The 17208-nt window shown below is 38.5% G+C and overlaps 1 protein-coding gene across 2 annotated transcripts in view; it reads left to right on the top strand.

The window, feature by feature from the left end:
• Positions 1-17208, top strand: part of ramp1 (receptor activity modifying protein 1) — a 64974-nt gene that overhangs the window by 21766 nt on the left and 26000 nt on the right. The gene's annotated exons all lie outside the window — the stretch shown is intronic.

Genomic DNA, 17208 nt, shown 5'->3' with positions numbered 1-17208 from the left:
AAATTTAAACAAACAAACACATTTGAGACATTTTTTAATTTTAAAGCAGACTTTTACAGGATGCTTTAAACAATCAGCACTATCACCACACTTCTTGCACATGCCTGTTCCTTGGAGAGAATTTGTGATGTGTCTTCCTGTTATCTGCCCTTTGTTTTTTGTAGATAGCATGCTACAGTAGTGTTCATCCGCTCATCTGATTGTCGCATGCCTTTTTTTTCCACATTAATTGCACACTATTACCAAAAAGACCCCGCCAGTCTGGGCAGACCTTTATCTGTCATGAAAGCCCTGCTCGCTGTAATGACCAGCTGGTGACGAATGGAACTCAACTTGACAGAGATAAATGTGATGGGCAAATGCACACACGAGCACACACACATAAACACACCACCTTTTAAATCATTGTAACACTGCAAGGTGTGTATGAAGGTGTCAGCCTGACACCTGGCAGGCAGTTTCATAAAAGTGTGTCTGTTGACAGTGTTTAATAAATGCGAGCACGCAGCCAGCTGTCAGGATTACATCAATTAAATCAGGAATATGTTTTTAAAACTGTATGTGGGGATGGGATACTTAACCTGTGTAATTTTCCCATAATAACACTTTCTAACAGAGTGTGAAGTTGGCAGTGAGAAAGAAGAACTAATGAGGTTTGTTACATTTAAGTAAGTGTTAGTCTGGAGCAGATGTCACAAAGTGCTTTGTAGTAGAAATCAGAGCAAAAAAAAGATAAAACAAAAGCATATCTGAACCAGTGGGTCACAGAGCGTGTTTAAAAGAAGAGGTAGCAGCTACAGTGGGGGGGAATAATTATTTGATCCCCTGCTCAATTTGTAATTTTTGCTCACTTACAAAGAAATGAACCGTCTCTAATTTTTATGGTAGTTTATTTTAATGTGGAGAGATGAAACCAACAATCCAGAAAGACACATTTCATAAAAGTTCTAAATTGATTTGCATGACACTGAGTGAGATAAGTATTTGATCCCCAAACAAAACATGGCTTAGTACTTGTAGGGAAACCTTTGTTGGGAAGCACAGCCGTAAGATGTTTCTTGTAGGAGTTTGGCCCGCTCATCTTTACAGAAACTCTCAATCCTTTAGGTTTCTTGGCTGCCACTTGCCAACTCAAAGCTCCAGCTTCCTCCACAGATTTTCTATAGAACTGAGGTCTGGAGACTGGCTAGGACACTCCATGACCTTAATGTGCTTCTTTTTTAGTCACTTCTTTGTTGTCTTGGTGGCATGTTTTGGGTTATTGTCATGTTTGAAGACCCATCCATCCATAATCCATCTTCAGTGTTCTGTCTGAGGGAAGGAGGTTCTCATCCAAGATTTTATGGTACTTGTCACCATCCACTGGCCCCTCAGTGAAGTTGTCCTGTATCAGAAAACAGACCCAAAGCATAATTTTTCCACCTCTGTGCTTGACTGTGGGGAGGATGTTATTTGGGTCATACACAGCATTTCTCCTCCTCCAAAAACAGCGGATTGAGTCAATGCCAAAGAGCTCGATTTTGGTTTTATCTGACCACAGCACATTCTCCATAAGGTTTCTCTGAATCATTTAGATGTTCACTGGCAAACTTAAGACATGCCTGTACATGTGCCTTTTTGAGCAGGGGGACCTAGTGGGTGCTGCAAGATTCCAATCCATTATGGTATAGTATGTAGTATGGTCCCAGCTGTCTTCAGATCATTAACACCCCCCCTTCCCACACACACACACACACACACACACACACACACACACACACACACACACACACCCCTTTCTCATGATCATCCTCACCCACGAGGCAAGATCTTGCATGGGGCTCCAGACTGAGGGTGATTGATGGTCATTTCATATCTTTCATTTCTGAATAATTGTGCCAACAGTTGTCACTTTCTCTTGCTGATGGTCTTGTAGCCCATTCTACTTTTGTGCAGGCCTACAATCTTGTCCCTGAAGTCCTTTGACAGCTCTTTGGCCTTGCCCATGGTTGTAGAGAGGTTGGAATGGAAGAAATTGATTCTGTGGACTGGCTTGCTAAATTTATACGCTGAGAGCAAATTCTTGTTCTATGTAGATCCACCTCTAGGGAGATAGTGTTCCAGTATTAAAATGAAAATATAATCTGGCCTCTTGGATTCTAGCAAGATTGTTAAAAGTTATAAAGTTATAAAAAAAATCTGTTAGTGAAGATGCAAAACCAGTAGGCATTCCATGGAAGCAGCCTACAAGGTCTGCTTTGATAGAGGGATATAAACCAATTTCAGTGCAGCTGTTGCTCTCCCTCCATCTCTCTCTCCCTGTGTGTGTGTGTGTGTGTGTGTGTGTGTGTGTGTGTGTGTGTGTGTGTGTGTGTGTGTGTGTGTGTGTGTGTGTGTGTGTGTGCGCATTAGTATTTATTAAACACCTGACTACTTTAACTGCAATCAAAGTGGTTCTTACACAGGGTAGATAACAATCCCTGAAGCCTAATCCCTGTTATAAAAATCTCATTAGCCTTCACAAATCGTGTTGTTATGAGAGAAGCCATGCAGTTATTTATCATCATGCCTTGTTGCTTGGGATGATGCCGGGCATTTAATATGGTTTGATAAATCTATGGGGGGCGATTATGTACAGTGAGGGAGAATAAATACAAATAAATCAAATTTATTGTGCACTTTTCACACTTTTCAAAACAGTGATGCAGAGAGCTCAGCCCGTTGTCTGAATCCACTTCTTTATATTGCCTCTCATATGATCTACAAATCCATATATAGATCTCCAGGCAGAGGTTATCCAATCACATCAATCGCATCAAGTGTGCTGATAATGAACAAATTTTTTCTGATTATTTTCATTTATTTATTACTAATGGTTTTCCCCTGTGTATGTCATATTATCACATCCAAGAAAGAAAAAAAAAAACATTTGCAAACACAGATAGAATATTCAAGCAATGTGTTTGAGCTGTTTATTTTTATTCCAACAGCAATTTCAGGGTAGAATCCTGTCAGCTCTCTGCGCAGAACAGTCAAAGAGATGCATAAGGCTAAAAATAAGCAAGCTGTCTTTTACTGGATGTGTGATGCCAAACAGTAACAGACCAATTTTACATTTTTAGAACTATGTCTCATCATTTTACAGGAAAAAAATCAACAGGGAAGTATTCTTATTTGTTTTGGTTTTTTTTTATTGATAACAGCTGGTCAGCTTAGCTTGAAAAATGGAAATGGTAAGGTAGGCCAAAGACAACTAAGTGTGCTTGCCAGCACTTCTAAAGCTTTAGTCGATGGTTAGTCAAAGGTTCAGGAACCTGTGGCTCTCCAGTATTCATCTCCAATGAATGGAAATGGATAATGGTCCATGATATCTGAAATAATCATAAATAATCCACTGCACATGTGGTTAAAGATTGCCTCTTTTGATAGTAAAGGTTGGTATTTAGTGTAAAAAGTTACAATCTGCCATTTTCAAGTGGATATATGCTTTGAGTTTTGCTCCCTGATAATAACAACTTATTATTGGGTACGTGGATGTTGATGCCGTCTAACAGACCAAGGCCAATTTTTTTCCCCTATGCTTTAATTCCCTACACTAAGCTAACTGATTGGTACATGTCTAGCATGCACATTTTAAAATGCACAAAATACATAAAATAACAATGCAAAAGACGGTGCCAAAAAAACCCTCAATGCAAAATAAGTAGAACCTGTCATAAAATTCTTACTTTAATTTATCCTAGTACTTAATAAAAGAGCAGAAACTAAAATGCATTTCAGCCTCATTAGGTTAAACAACCTCAGCCTTTATTAAACGCCTAAATGAAAAGCACTTTATGAAAAGCTGTAATTGTTTGATGTGAAAATTGTGTGAAAATTGAAAACACTTTCACCAAACCTTTTGTAGCCTTTGTGTGTGTGTGTGTGTGTGTGTGTGTGTGTGTGTGTGTGTGTGTGTGTGTGTGTGTGTGTGTGTGTGTGTGTGTGTGTGTGTGTGTTTTTCTCAAAACTCCAGGCTGTATTCCAATTCTTTGGCTTATTGTTTTTGCTGCTGTGTTTCAAGTGGCATTGGTTTGCTGCAGCTTCAGGCTTTTATAATGATGCTGAGAGTACCTGGGAGAGAAAGTGGGGCTTGTGAAGCTTCATGGCCATCTTAAGTCACTGCATCATGAGTGGGGCATGCATGATTAGGACATTGGATTTCTTTGAGGGATATCATTCCTCTGTCGTTCTCTCTGTCTCTCACTTCAATTATCTGAATCCAGCATGTTGTTTTGAATGAAATTTACCCTCGAGGTTTCCAGCTGTCTGATTAAGACAGAGAGGTGGAGCAAAGCATTAATCTGTGTGTATGGGAGTGTGAGTGACAGGGCTAGAGGTCAAGCCATAATAAGATGAAATGATGGCAGCTGATGTATCGCTACTGGCGTTCCTTTCTGCTAATTCATCGCATACTTCATGCACCGTTTGCTAGAAAGCAAGCAAGCAGCGATGACTCACTTCATCTAGATCATTCGTAGCCAGCTGTGATGAACAGCCTATTTTTCTACATATAAGTACTTCACTAGGTTTGTTGCCCTATTGTGTGGTCAACTGTAGAAAATAAAGTGGTAGGTGAAATTACATACCTCATATCACATAAGCAGACAACCTTCGGGGTTGGCATTTTGAATTTTCACATCACTGTGGCTAACAGATGGAAAATTGCTCTGATATTCCATTGTTGTTCTCTGAGACCTATAATTTATATCACATGAATAATGCAGCCCCAATAAGAATTTTTTTCACCATTGGCTCCTTAAGATATTATCCAATATATAATTTACATTGTATAGATGAGATAAACAAGTTTAAATGTGGAACATTTTAACAATATGTATTGTTTCAAATGATACACCACCCATTCATTTAATGGAAACATGAAAAGTTGGTAAATCTGTAGGTGGGCTGACATTTCCTGGTCCCCTTAAGCATTCAAAGTTCTGTCATATCAAGTTTTTTTTTGGTCTCTGAGAACATTTTTTTTGTTTGTTTGCTTTTGGGATTTTTTCTCTTTGTTATTCAATTTATTTCAGGCAAAGTAAAACCCAAAAGCAAAAGCAATTTTTCAAGAATGGGAAGAGAATAAATTATTTCATCTTAAGTGCTAAATCACTTTGGTATAACATGCTTTCAGAGAAAAATATCCATTTGCTCCAGACTTTCAAAGGTATATTACATTATGCAGGTTTTCTCAGCTCTAGTCATGAGGACAATAACTAACTGAGAGAAATTATGAGAGTATATTAGTGACATCCATTTTATAGTTTAAAAAAGATCAAACATCTGTTTTTTTAAATATAATTTTTTTTGCTGTGTAGCAAACAAACTGTATTTAAAAGATAGAAGTAGCTTCTGGTCTTAAAACAAAAGCGTGGGTGCAAGGGCCTTATGATGTGTTTCCATTAGTACCTGCTCAGCATGGCTTGACTCAACTTGGCACGGTTTGTAGGCATTCCATTAGTACCTGGTACCAGGTACTTTTTTAGTATCCACTCAGCCGGGGTTCCAAGAGATCCGAACAGCATGCCACTGATTGGCCAGGAAGCATCGTCGCTAGTTGAGTCATGAGAGCGACTCCTTCACCAGAATCAACCGCGCCATTTTTAAAACCCAACAGCAAGAAAATAGAAGCACGTGAAGCACGGGGAGGCTCGGTTGAATGCGTACACCGACAGTTTGCAGCAGTAGTTTTGCAATAAGAGAGCCATCTGAAACATGCACAGAGCATACATATTTTAACCCTATGCTGCTGGGTGATCACCGCTGAAGCACCCGTTACCTGCTACTAGTAGACGTGAAGAGCTGTTTAACAGGTTAAGAGAAACTCAGAAACTGCACTTCACAACCAATATAGGGTTATTACAGTAATTGTTGCCGTAAGTACGCGAACGGCGGCACTTTTGAAGTACACTGAGCCGATTAAGACATGTTCGGCGGTATAGGGTTAATACTTAACAATGATAACCTTCATCCATTAAAACATTGTACGGGGGACTTAAGCATGATGACAATATTAAACTGGCATTTAATTAATCTTCTTGCGAAATTAATTAACACTTTCGTCAAGCCGAAAGTGTCAATTAATTTTGTCATCGTTTTTATCCTTTCAGGTGGTTTTAATTTAGATATCGTCTCGATTTCGTCATGGAAGAAAGGGTCATTGGCGAAAACTATGACGAAAACATTTCGTCAACGAAATTAACACTGGCTCACAGGGGGCCATCAGATTGTTGGGTTTTCTCTGTAATTATTGTAGGGTCTTTACCTTACAATATAAAGCACCTTGAGGTGACTATTGTTGTGATTTGGTGCTATATGAATATAATAAAATTGAATTGAATTGTAACCACTTCCCTGATGAATCTAAGGGCTTGGTTATTAGTTGTGAATCTTACTGAAGTTTTACAGTCAGATTTGTCACACACTTGACATCTGCTTTCAAAACACCAAAATGGTGAATGTGAAAACACTTAGCTTGAGGCTTCACAACAGGGCTTCACTAATGGGTCACAGTTATCTTTTAATAGCAAGCCACTGTGGGATAAATAGATTTTCTTTTTTTTTCTTTTTTCTTTTTTTTTTTGGGGCATTTGTTCATATCAGGTGGCACAGTGGTTAGCACTGCTGCCTCACAGTTAGAATAACATCTGAAAGGTCTGGATTCAATTCCACCTTGGCCCAGGCCTCTCCCTCTCTCTGTGTGGAGTTTGCATGTTCACCCCGTGCTTGCATGGGTTTCCTCCAGGCACTCCGGTTTCCTCCCACATTCCAAAGACATGCAGTTACTGGGGTTTAGGTTAATTGGCTACACTAAATTGCCCATAGGTGTGAATGAGAGTGTCAAAGGTTGTTTGTCTCTCTGTGTTGGCCCTGTGACAGGCTGGCGACCTGTTCGGGGTGTACCCTGCCTTTTGCCCTATGACAGCTGGGATAGGCTCCAGCCCCCCCTGCGACCCTGAACAGGATGAGCGGAAGCGAATGGATGGATGGATGGATGGCAGCATGAGAAATCATAGAAGGTTTTTATGTTAACCAATCAGTGGTATAACTACAGTTTAAACAGGTGTTGAGTTGGGTGGCCCTAGGGCTGGTCAGACTGTCAATAACCATCCTACAAATAACCATTCCCATTTTGCCATCAAGTATAAGACCTCTCCGTGTGATAACAGCCTTAGAAATCATCCAATTCATATTCCACTAGAAGAAGAAGAAGAATTTTATATTAATTGCCTGTTTAAAATTTGGTAAGCAAATCCTTACTGCTCAACACTGATTTAAGCTGCATGTGATGATCATGCATAAAAGGGAATATGCTCTGATTTTCTGGTGTACCACGTCAAAACTGGAAAGTTAAATGAACCAGAATTACTCTCCAAACTTTTCTAGCATGAACAAAGAGATTATATTATGCACAGTAACAGCTGAAATGTGTATGTGTTTTTTTTTTTTATTTAATATGTATACTGTAAAACCTGGGCAACTTTTTAGAATCTAAATAGAGCTGTCAAATAGGTGGGAAGAGAAACAGTCCTCTGTTTTTCTCCTGTCCTCCACTACCCCATGAATTGAGATGATTCATGCAATAATGTGCTTTAAAGTCAAGGAAGTGGGTGTTTTGTTATTAGACTGGGTTATAGGGTAGCAGCGGTCAAAACAAAAATTCTGAACAAAGGCCAAAGATGATGATTTTCTTCTCTATGAATCATCACTGAGAAAATGATGAAAGTGAGACAGGGAGACAGAGAAGAATGCAGGTCTGTTTGTGGACATTGGAGCTCATTATCTCATTACTCTTTAGACTTTTGACAGCAAACATCTGCCTGCCTCTCTTGCCTTTTTTGTCACTTTCACACAGGAAGAAACTGTTTCATCCATGACTCAACTATCTGTCCTCGAGGAATCTTTTGCTGTGACCAGCATGTTGAAAGTCCATCATTCATGAAGCAGTTTAGTTGGACTTTTACTATTACCTTGTAGCTGTGGCCATCATTTCTGTCAGTTATAATACTGAAGGCAGCAAAGATATAGGAATGATGCTATCAAACATCCTTCAAAACAAGAAACAGTTCAAGAGGGTATTTATTTTTTGGAAGTAAAGCCAGAATGCTGCTACCATTTTTTTAAACTACCACTAATTGTGGTCTGTCTGCTAAGAGTAATGCACTTTGTTCAGATGGGGTTAAAAATTGCCTTAACATTGTGAGGATGCAGAACATGTCCCCCCCCCCATGTTAGCTGTACGTCCCCATTTACATTACAAATGTGTGGAAACAGTTACCTAAAACTCATTTGCCATCTTGATAGGCACTTAGAGAAGCGCACAGCTGAGGATGGCCAAGACAAGAAAGTAGCAATAGCTCTACCAGGCCTGTTATCGGAAATTAATGCACAAATCCATCATTATTGGCAATCCTAAATATTTAAAAAGTTTAGGTCTGTCAATAATAAAATTCACAGGATGGCGATAAGGCCTGCCAAAAGGAGGAAGACAAGTCCCCTCCTTTGTTTGGCTCCCTAGGCTCACAGTTATTCTTTCCAATCATACGGGGCCAAACTATCTGCTGGAGAGGCCACAACTGAAACTTTTTTGAATGCCCCCAATCTGCTTCATCAAGGCATCATCAAGCATTGCACTAAATTTGCATTTTACTCCCAGGAGTTTGCTTCCTCTGCCAAGCTCTGCTGTTGTGCGTACTACTGCCGGATGCTGCCGAGGAACATGTTAGTAATTCATGAGAAAAACAACCTCTGACTTAACAAAATGGTACAGATCACATTTTTATTCATGCTCATTTGTCATTTCTGGTGGATGTTCATGGTTCCTGTTGTGGTTTGTTATAAAACTGTTTGCAAATGGAATCTAAAACTAAGGTTAGATCATAGTGGATTCTGTGCAGTGTTCTGGAAACATTTTGTACTGCAGGGAAAATTTTCACATCCCAGTGAAAAATTAAACCTCCACTTTTTCTAATTCATTAAATGTTTTACAAAGGAACATTTCCACAGCTTCAGTAAATGAGTCAGAGCTGAAAAAAAAAAAGCACAAGTCCAATTCCACAGACAGCATTTTTCTGAAGTGTGGTCCATTCCCCTGCCTTATCTATATTTAGGCATTTACTTCATCTGACTTCATCTGCTGCTGCATTCCCCTGTCTGTGTTTGCTTTGAATGAAGTACCTGAATTTTTCACTGAGGTTCTGCTCTGTGTTAAATTATGTGCTTTAATGTTACACTAATTTCCTGCTTTTTTCTAGCATATTGTTTCTGCCCAACCTCAAAAACTTTTTGAATATGAAATAGCAGGAAATGGCTTCCAATGTGATGGAAGAGCAGCAAATCAACAGCTGTGAAACTAGACTTCAGGACCTGTGTACGGGCATGGAATAAAAGTTTAAATATGCAAATTCAGTGCTCTGATTCAGTTTTTTTTTGGGGGGGGGGGGGGGGGTGTTAAAGAAATTTAGAGTGGCTTCTGATTGCAAGGAGTCAAAATCAAAGCTGCAAAGCTCTAAAGCAGCAGCATACAAACACTCAAATGTGTACACATGTATGAAACTAGACAAATAAGGATTGCAAGTAGAAAAATTCTTTCAGCAATCAGTTTGTGAAATGCAGCTTCTTTTAGTCGCTGCAAGGCTCGGTGTTAGTGTCTTTCTGAGTTTAGTTTCTTATTTATCTTGCATGATGATGAGAGAGCAAAACAGATTATAAATAGATAGATAGTCCAATGCTATCTCTCTCACAGACATAATAACACGCATAAACAGAGCCCCCCGAAGCTACAGTGGATTCTTAGAGACAAACAAAGGAGAAAGAGTAGAGTGGTAAAGGTTAAAGTCTGTCCACAGCTATGTACATGGAAAAGTATGCCATTTTCTCATGCATTATATACCCTTACCAATTAAGACTAAAAGCAGGCTTGCATTTAGCTCAGCTTCATGGGAAAAGACAGGTCAGGCCAATCCAAAATCCTCTCCTTAAATAAGTGGACAAAAATGTAAGCAATTAATCACCTTCATCAAACAGGAGTAAATTACAGTAATGAAGGGTGAGTCAACAAGATACAAAAAAAACCCAAACATTTTTTTTTAAACCTGAAAATCAAATTCTAGAAACAAATGTATCTCCAGCCTCTGTTTCTTTTCTGAGGAGGGAGGATAGGGCACAGATATGTAAGTTTAAAGGTGGCATTATTTTTAGTTGCAGCTCCAAATCAATATGTGGTTGCAGGAGAAAATGGGAAAAACTCCAGTCAATTGTGACCTTTCCTCCAGATTCATCGTGTTCTGCCTTTGCTGTGAGTGTCTGGAAAATAAAATTGATTTGACAAGAAGAGATGCATGTTATAGCAACAGGACAGGGCAACTCGTGTTGAAGAAAAAAAAAAACTGCTTATCGAAGACTGTTTGAGATATTTCAGTGTAACTGTTTGTTACACAAGGTAAGATTAGGCAGATAAATGCTCTTCCTTGCTAAGATAAGTTTGTTTTTCCATTCAATTGGCAGATAAATGTACAGTTTCCACACAACCAGGAACCACTGATATCTTCTGTTGTCACATTTCCTGATTGTTTTGGTTTGAAGAAAACTTAATGGAAAATGTTTTGGCCACAGTGCTACTGCCTTCCCAAGTGTTGTACTGGCTGCAATGCCTTTTAGTTAAATAATTAATAAAGTAACAGGTAGAATTAAGTAAAAAACACTTGAAATTATGCAAAGTCTTTTCTAAATCTTGCTTGACATTTAGTCTAAATCTAACAAATGTGCAAAATGGGCTTTTTTTTTTTACAAAATTTGTCAGATATAAATTTGTTAATTTTGTTGTTGTGTTCAACTAATGTCTCATCAAGCACCCCCACTGTTCTAGTACACATCATTACATAATTCCTTGCATCCATTAGGCTTTCGTCCAAATCAACATACATGCAGTCGAGCCATCATTAGCACAGTTCAGTTAGCCCACTCATGTAGAATTTACCATGCGAACACTACTGATTGTTCAATGTAAATTTCAAAAGAGAGAACAACCAATTTATGCAGTATGAGGCCTACTGTGCTCATTACATAACAACACACACGGACTGAATTTTGACATAGGCCAAGATCAAAATGTAGTTTCTTCTTTACTTATTTGCAGAAGTGTATTTTCAGGTGAAGGTTTGAGTGGTTTAATTTAATTAAAATGACATCATTAGGTAAGACAGAGTTATGTGGCCGTTGTTTTCATGGCTACAATAATAATAATTGTTGTTAAGGTTTGCAAATTAACTTGTTCATGTTTTTTGCATGTGGAAACATAAATTTTATGTAACAGATGGACGAAGCTTTTGTGTCTGAAAAGTGAAGCTAACAGAGAAGCCCCTTAAAACTGCATTCTCTGCAGGGTACACCTGCAGGATTATAATTTACTGTTGCAAATGAGAAGTTAATTTCCCTTCAGTCCAACCGTTTCATCTCAATGAACAGAGCTTATCGTCCAATAACATCATCTAAAGATCCTCCTTTGCTCCCATCACATTTACCACAGACACTCACCTTCCCTGTCACTTGGATGTGACTCATTTTTGGGGCACTTACTCAAACAGCCAATATTAATTATTCTTAACAGGCACTTATGTGGATGCACACCTCAGTTTGTTTGAGCAAAGAAGGAAACGACTATAAATGATCATGAATTCACTGTTTGCATGTTGTGTCGGTTCCTCAGTGGAGCACAGTAGTAGACTTGTCCTAAGTATGTACATCTTTAAGGATTACGTACATGTTGGACTGTGCAACACAAAATTTATGCCCAATGAAAACAGTCATCATTAGTAATGGGAGTAGGACACCCCCTTTATTTATCAAAGTGAAAAATAAGGCAGTCCAACATGTGGGATGCTCGAGCTTAACCCTAACAAACTGTTTTTGTTTTATAATACTAACAAGAGCTCTGGGTGAAAGGTCTGCCAGATCAGATGGGTGCATTTAGATTCTAGTGTTCTGTTTTGTTTAATTAGAAGACTCGTTGTTGGACAGGATTACAAGGAGGATCTGATAGAGAAAAAAAAAATTATCACCCTCTTAACATAATGGCCAAAGTAGTTTTCTTCAGGTTTTTCAGAAAAGACAAAAAACTGAACCAAACATTGAAAATATGATTTAGGCAAAAATAAAACTTTCATTAAAAAAATGACTTAAGGCCATTATTTTGAGACGGTGATGATATGGAAACCCGTTCGTTTTTTGCCTGTTCTTTCTCTTCATTTATGGCCATGTGTCTTGCAAACATACACACTTTGTCATGTTCTGGGTCTGTGATCCAGCATTTTCTGTTTTGGACTTTCAAATTCTGTTATTTTATGTCTCCGTTTGATTCTTAGTTTATTGTGGTTTTTGCAGTTTTGCACCTTTTCTTTTAGTAATTCCTGCTTGGTTTCTTTAATTTGTATCTTCAGGCCTTCTTAGTTTTGTTATCTGAGTTATGTTCTTGGTTATAATTTATTTATATTTGATTCCTTGTTCCTTGTGTTCTCCATGTCAACTCCACGTTTCTGTGTTTCCATGTCTGGTTGCTCTGTCCTAGTCCCTTGTCCTTTGTATTTGGTTTTACTTCCCTGTGTTTCTCTGCGTTCCTGTTTACTCACTTTCTGTTTTGTTTTGCTGCTCTCTTGTTCCATGTGCATTGTGTTCAGTTTTGCTTCCCCTTGTTAGTGTGATTCAGTTCACCTGTTCTCCCCAGCTGTCTCCACTCTCCCCTCGTTACCTCTTGTGTATATATTGTCTGTGTCCTTCTCAGTTCTTTGTCATGTCCTTGTCTATGGGTCCTCTCCTGCTGTGTGTTCTGGTCATGCCTAGTTTTGGCCTAGATAATGTATTTCTGAGTCTAGGGCAGCTCAGTGTTTATTTGGTGTTTTTTTTCCTGTGAACAAAAGCTGAGTTTAACTCCTCGTCCTGCAGTTGGGTCCTGCTTTACTCTCCACACAGCTGAACCTTGACACACTTGATTTTACGCTTTGATCACAGTCTTTGATTCCACTTATGTCAACCTTTTCATCTTCTCTCCTCACAGCAGGATTTTTAGTATGAATGTAAACAAGTTGTTTTGCTCATATTTTCTCCATTTTGTACAGATTTCTTTTAAACCATTAATGATCATACTGTGCAGATTGTCTTAAAGTCCCTTAACTCTGCACTGTCACACAAACACTGACACATTGTTCAAAATGTAATTATTTGTAAAGCTGCACATTTTTGACTGAAAATAATGAATATTATATTAAAGATTCAAGTCTTAGTTTTCATTTGAGTCATGACTGAATTCTTCTTCTTCAGCTATTCTCTGGATTAAATCATCTGTCCCATGTAAAGCATGTGTATTTATTGACATTATCAAATCACCTTACATCAAATGCTCTCTAGGGTCTCATGAGGGTTCCTTTTTGCTGCTTTTATTTGCACTTTATATCATTCAAATATGCAGATGATGCACTAATATGCTTCAAAAAGACAATCAGAAAACATCCTTAATTCTTACAGAGGCAAAGGCTTACTAAATCATGTCTCATATTAAATACTAAAAAAATGTATTTGATGTTTGTACCCCCCCCCCCCCCCCCCCCCCCCCCCAAAAAAAAAAAAAAAAAAAAAAGAAACCACAAAAAACTGTAGTGGTGATGCAAGTGTCATGCTGAAGCCCATATCATTTTCCCTTTTTTTTCTGGAATAATTCTGACTACTGTGAGACAGGCAATGCATTTTTCAAGGTAACCAACACTAGGGCAGGGCTCTTCATCTCCAGGCCTCAAGAGCCCCTGTCCTGCAGATTTTAGATGTGTCCCTGATCCAACACGTTTGTCGAGTATCAATGACATGCAGGTCGGATAAATGCGACCTGGCCATACACACACAGGTCGCATTTGAAAAGATCGGATACGTATCGGATTTAGGACCACATATTTGAAAAAAATCGGATCTGTGTTGTTCAGACTGACATGAAAAGATCAGATACAGGTGCAACTGAGTTAGCAATGATGTGAGTACTTGGTCAGGAGCCTAGCACCGTCAATCTGATCAGCCAGACATTCCAGGGAAGTTTTGTTAAGACAAGCAAACAATGAATTACAATAAGCCAAACATGATGAAATAAAGGCATGAATAATAATCTCAATGGAACTCAACTTGGCAACGTTCCTTAAGTTAACATGAGCATTCAAAGTGAAAGCTGAGTCAAGAGCTACCCCAAGGAATCAGATGATTGACTTGGGCCACTTGAGGATATTCTGAAGACACACAATGTTCATATACATCTAACACTTTCTGTTTGGATGTTTACACAAACTGCAGCCGGCCTTGTTTGTGTGGGTTGCCAGGGGTTTGCATCATGTGGGGAATTCTCCTACAGAACAATCCTGTTGTGCTGCTATCAAGGTGTTTCTGTGAGATTAATAATGAGGCTTGTGCTCCTCGGTCTTCAAGGTCTTTGTCCATTGTTTTTTTTTGTTTGCGCTCATGTTTTGAAAATATGCTTACTGTGCATTGTTAATTTAATAACTTACACAGCCTCCGATTCCACTCCTGATGTTTGAGGATTATTCCACCACAGTGCAAATGACAGTTCACCTGTTCAAATGACCTCATTTGCATTGACTAGCACTGAAACAAAAACATCAGGTGCTTAATTGTCACACTTTTTGAACCCTTATCATACACACAGTTCTTTTAACATCAATGTAAACCATATCAAATTAAAGGTGTGACTTCGGATTTTAATATAGTTTCCATTGAATGATTTCAAATATACTGAAACACAGAGGTGTAAGATCAAAAAGTTTTACATACAGCAAAATTTTCAAACTTCTACATTGCTGACATTAATGTGTCCAAATAAGTACACTAAAAGACATAAAATGGTTTGTCCACTTCACAAAACTCCCAGGGGGCTGGAGAAGTAACGAAATTTCAGGAAGGTGCGCAATGACGGATAAAGAGAGATGAATATGGAAGAATGGATTCACTGGGACAAGACACAAGAAACACAGCTGAATAAAAAACGATAGAGGCTGTAATACGGATGAGAAACAAGTAGAAAGGTAACAAAAAGCTTAAGGAGTAAGAATGCTGCAGGGAAACAAGAAGAGGAGGAATGAAGAGAAACATGAAAAAGATTCACAAACTGCTCTGTGGATTTTTATTATAGAGATGTACAATTGTTTTTACACTTATTTGTGCAGTGTTGTGGGAGAATTTTTAGCATTAATATACCTTTTAAATAAGTACCTTTTAAGTAAAAGAGAAATCTCTATATGCTGGCCAAACAAGGAAAAAAAGGATGTTTGCACACACTGTACACTTAACACAACTGATGACCACCTCCACACATTCTGGCTCTGTCCACCAGTACAAAACTTCTGGAAATAAATAATCAAACTCTCTCAAACCTCAGTCCCCTTGGCAACCACTGTGTTTTGGAGGTAAATGCGCTCTTGTGTAGCGTAAATGAAATCTCGGGTCATAAGCAGTGTTTTCGAGCTGTGCTGTGTTGTTGAAATTGAGCAGAATAACATGAAACACAGTTAGTTAATATCTTTGTTTTTAATTGGGATATTTTGAAATGAGCAGACAGACATCGAACATTTTAAAGGCTGACTGTTGACGAAAGCCTCGAGCTCCGAGGGGAGAGAAGCTAGAGAATAGCACAAACAGTTTAGAAACAATTTGAAATGAGAAAAATAAAAGCTATTTATTAACTGATTAAGTCATGTTTTAGACTGCTTATTGCTACTGGATCTATTCTGACCCAAAGTGCAGCTGTGACTGGTTCTGAATGACGGCTTTACAGCAGACAGCCACCCCCCCTCTTCCAGGTACTGCAAACTGGCGCAGAATCTTTTAGTGGTACGCAGTACCGGACCGTACCGGCTTACTTTCACTCCTGCATATTACATAAGATAAAATTACAGAAAACTCAGTACAAAAGCAAATGTTATGTTTTATAATGTCAAAAAATATTTGCTGGTAAGTTGTGTTTTCAAATACAAATGTAGAATTTTACAATGCATAACTTTAAAGACTATTTTCTTAATTCTTTGCCCCCACTTCAGTATCACTTATATTCAACAAACGTTCCACTTTTATTCCTCTCTATATATTGAAACTGTTTGCATATCAGAAGTATTTTGAATCTGCCTTAATCCAAAATATCTTTTCTTGAAAAACGTGCAAATTACTGCAAATTATGATATTTAATGCCTTATTTACATTTTAACCATAACCTTGTAATGTAGTGTGTCAATGTGGGTAATCAGCTGGGGAAGTTTCTTGGGGATTATCTATTACTAGATATTCTTGTTTACCTGTGGTTTACCTGTAGTTTCTGCCCTCAGATTATAACCTTATAACCTCAGATTTACCTTGTTTGCTTCTGAGTTATTTAGCTGTCAGTGTATTTACACCCACGCTTGGAGGACAATAAACAAAAAGTCAAAAGGTTAATTAATGAGCTCTAAAAGCACTGAAAAGTTTGCAATTTCCTGCTGCTGCTCTGAGTCAGCGACAGTACAGGGCTGCTGGTTCTAGCTTCATGTTTTGTTCACAAATGACAGTCTTTGGACATTATTCTTTTATTATTGTTTTACTCTGACATAACATTTTTACTGGATAAGACTACTCTTGAATTGGTGTTACCAAACCAGTTTAATTCAATTAAATTCAATTTTATTTATATAGCACCAAATCACAACAAACCGTTGACTCAAGGCCCTTTATATTGTAAGGTAAAAACCCTTCAATGATCACAGAGAAATCCCAACAGCCAAAACGACCCCCTATGAGCAGCACTTGGTGACAGTGGGAAGGAAAAACTCCCTTTTAACAGGAAGAAACCTCCAGCAGAACCAGGCTCAGAGAGGGGCAGTCATCTGGTGCAACTGGTTGGGGCTGAGGGGAGAGAGACAGGACAAAAGACATGCTGTGTTTAGCATTACATATTTTTTCCTTTCTTAGCTGTGCTACATATTTTATCACACAGTCCTGCTGTTAATATGTCAAAGTGTCCCGTTCAGCATCTGGAGCACAATCCTTCATATCCAGCAATAATTTCCAGGAAATGTTGGTGTTCAGTTCGTCTCTTCTGTCTGTCTGTTTGTGGTTTTGGAGGTCTTGTAAGGCAGTGATAAAGCTTACGCTGTGTCAGCAGATGGTGTTTTT

The sequence above is a fragment of the Archocentrus centrarchus genome, chromosome 21 (genome assembly GCF_007364275.1).
Source record: "Archocentrus centrarchus isolate MPI-CPG fArcCen1 chromosome 21, fArcCen1, whole genome shotgun sequence".
Taxonomy (NCBI): domain Eukaryota; kingdom Metazoa; phylum Chordata; class Actinopteri; order Cichliformes; family Cichlidae; genus Archocentrus; species Archocentrus centrarchus.
Note: the sequence above shows the minus strand (reverse complement) of the source record. Positions and strands in the feature narration are given on the sequence as shown.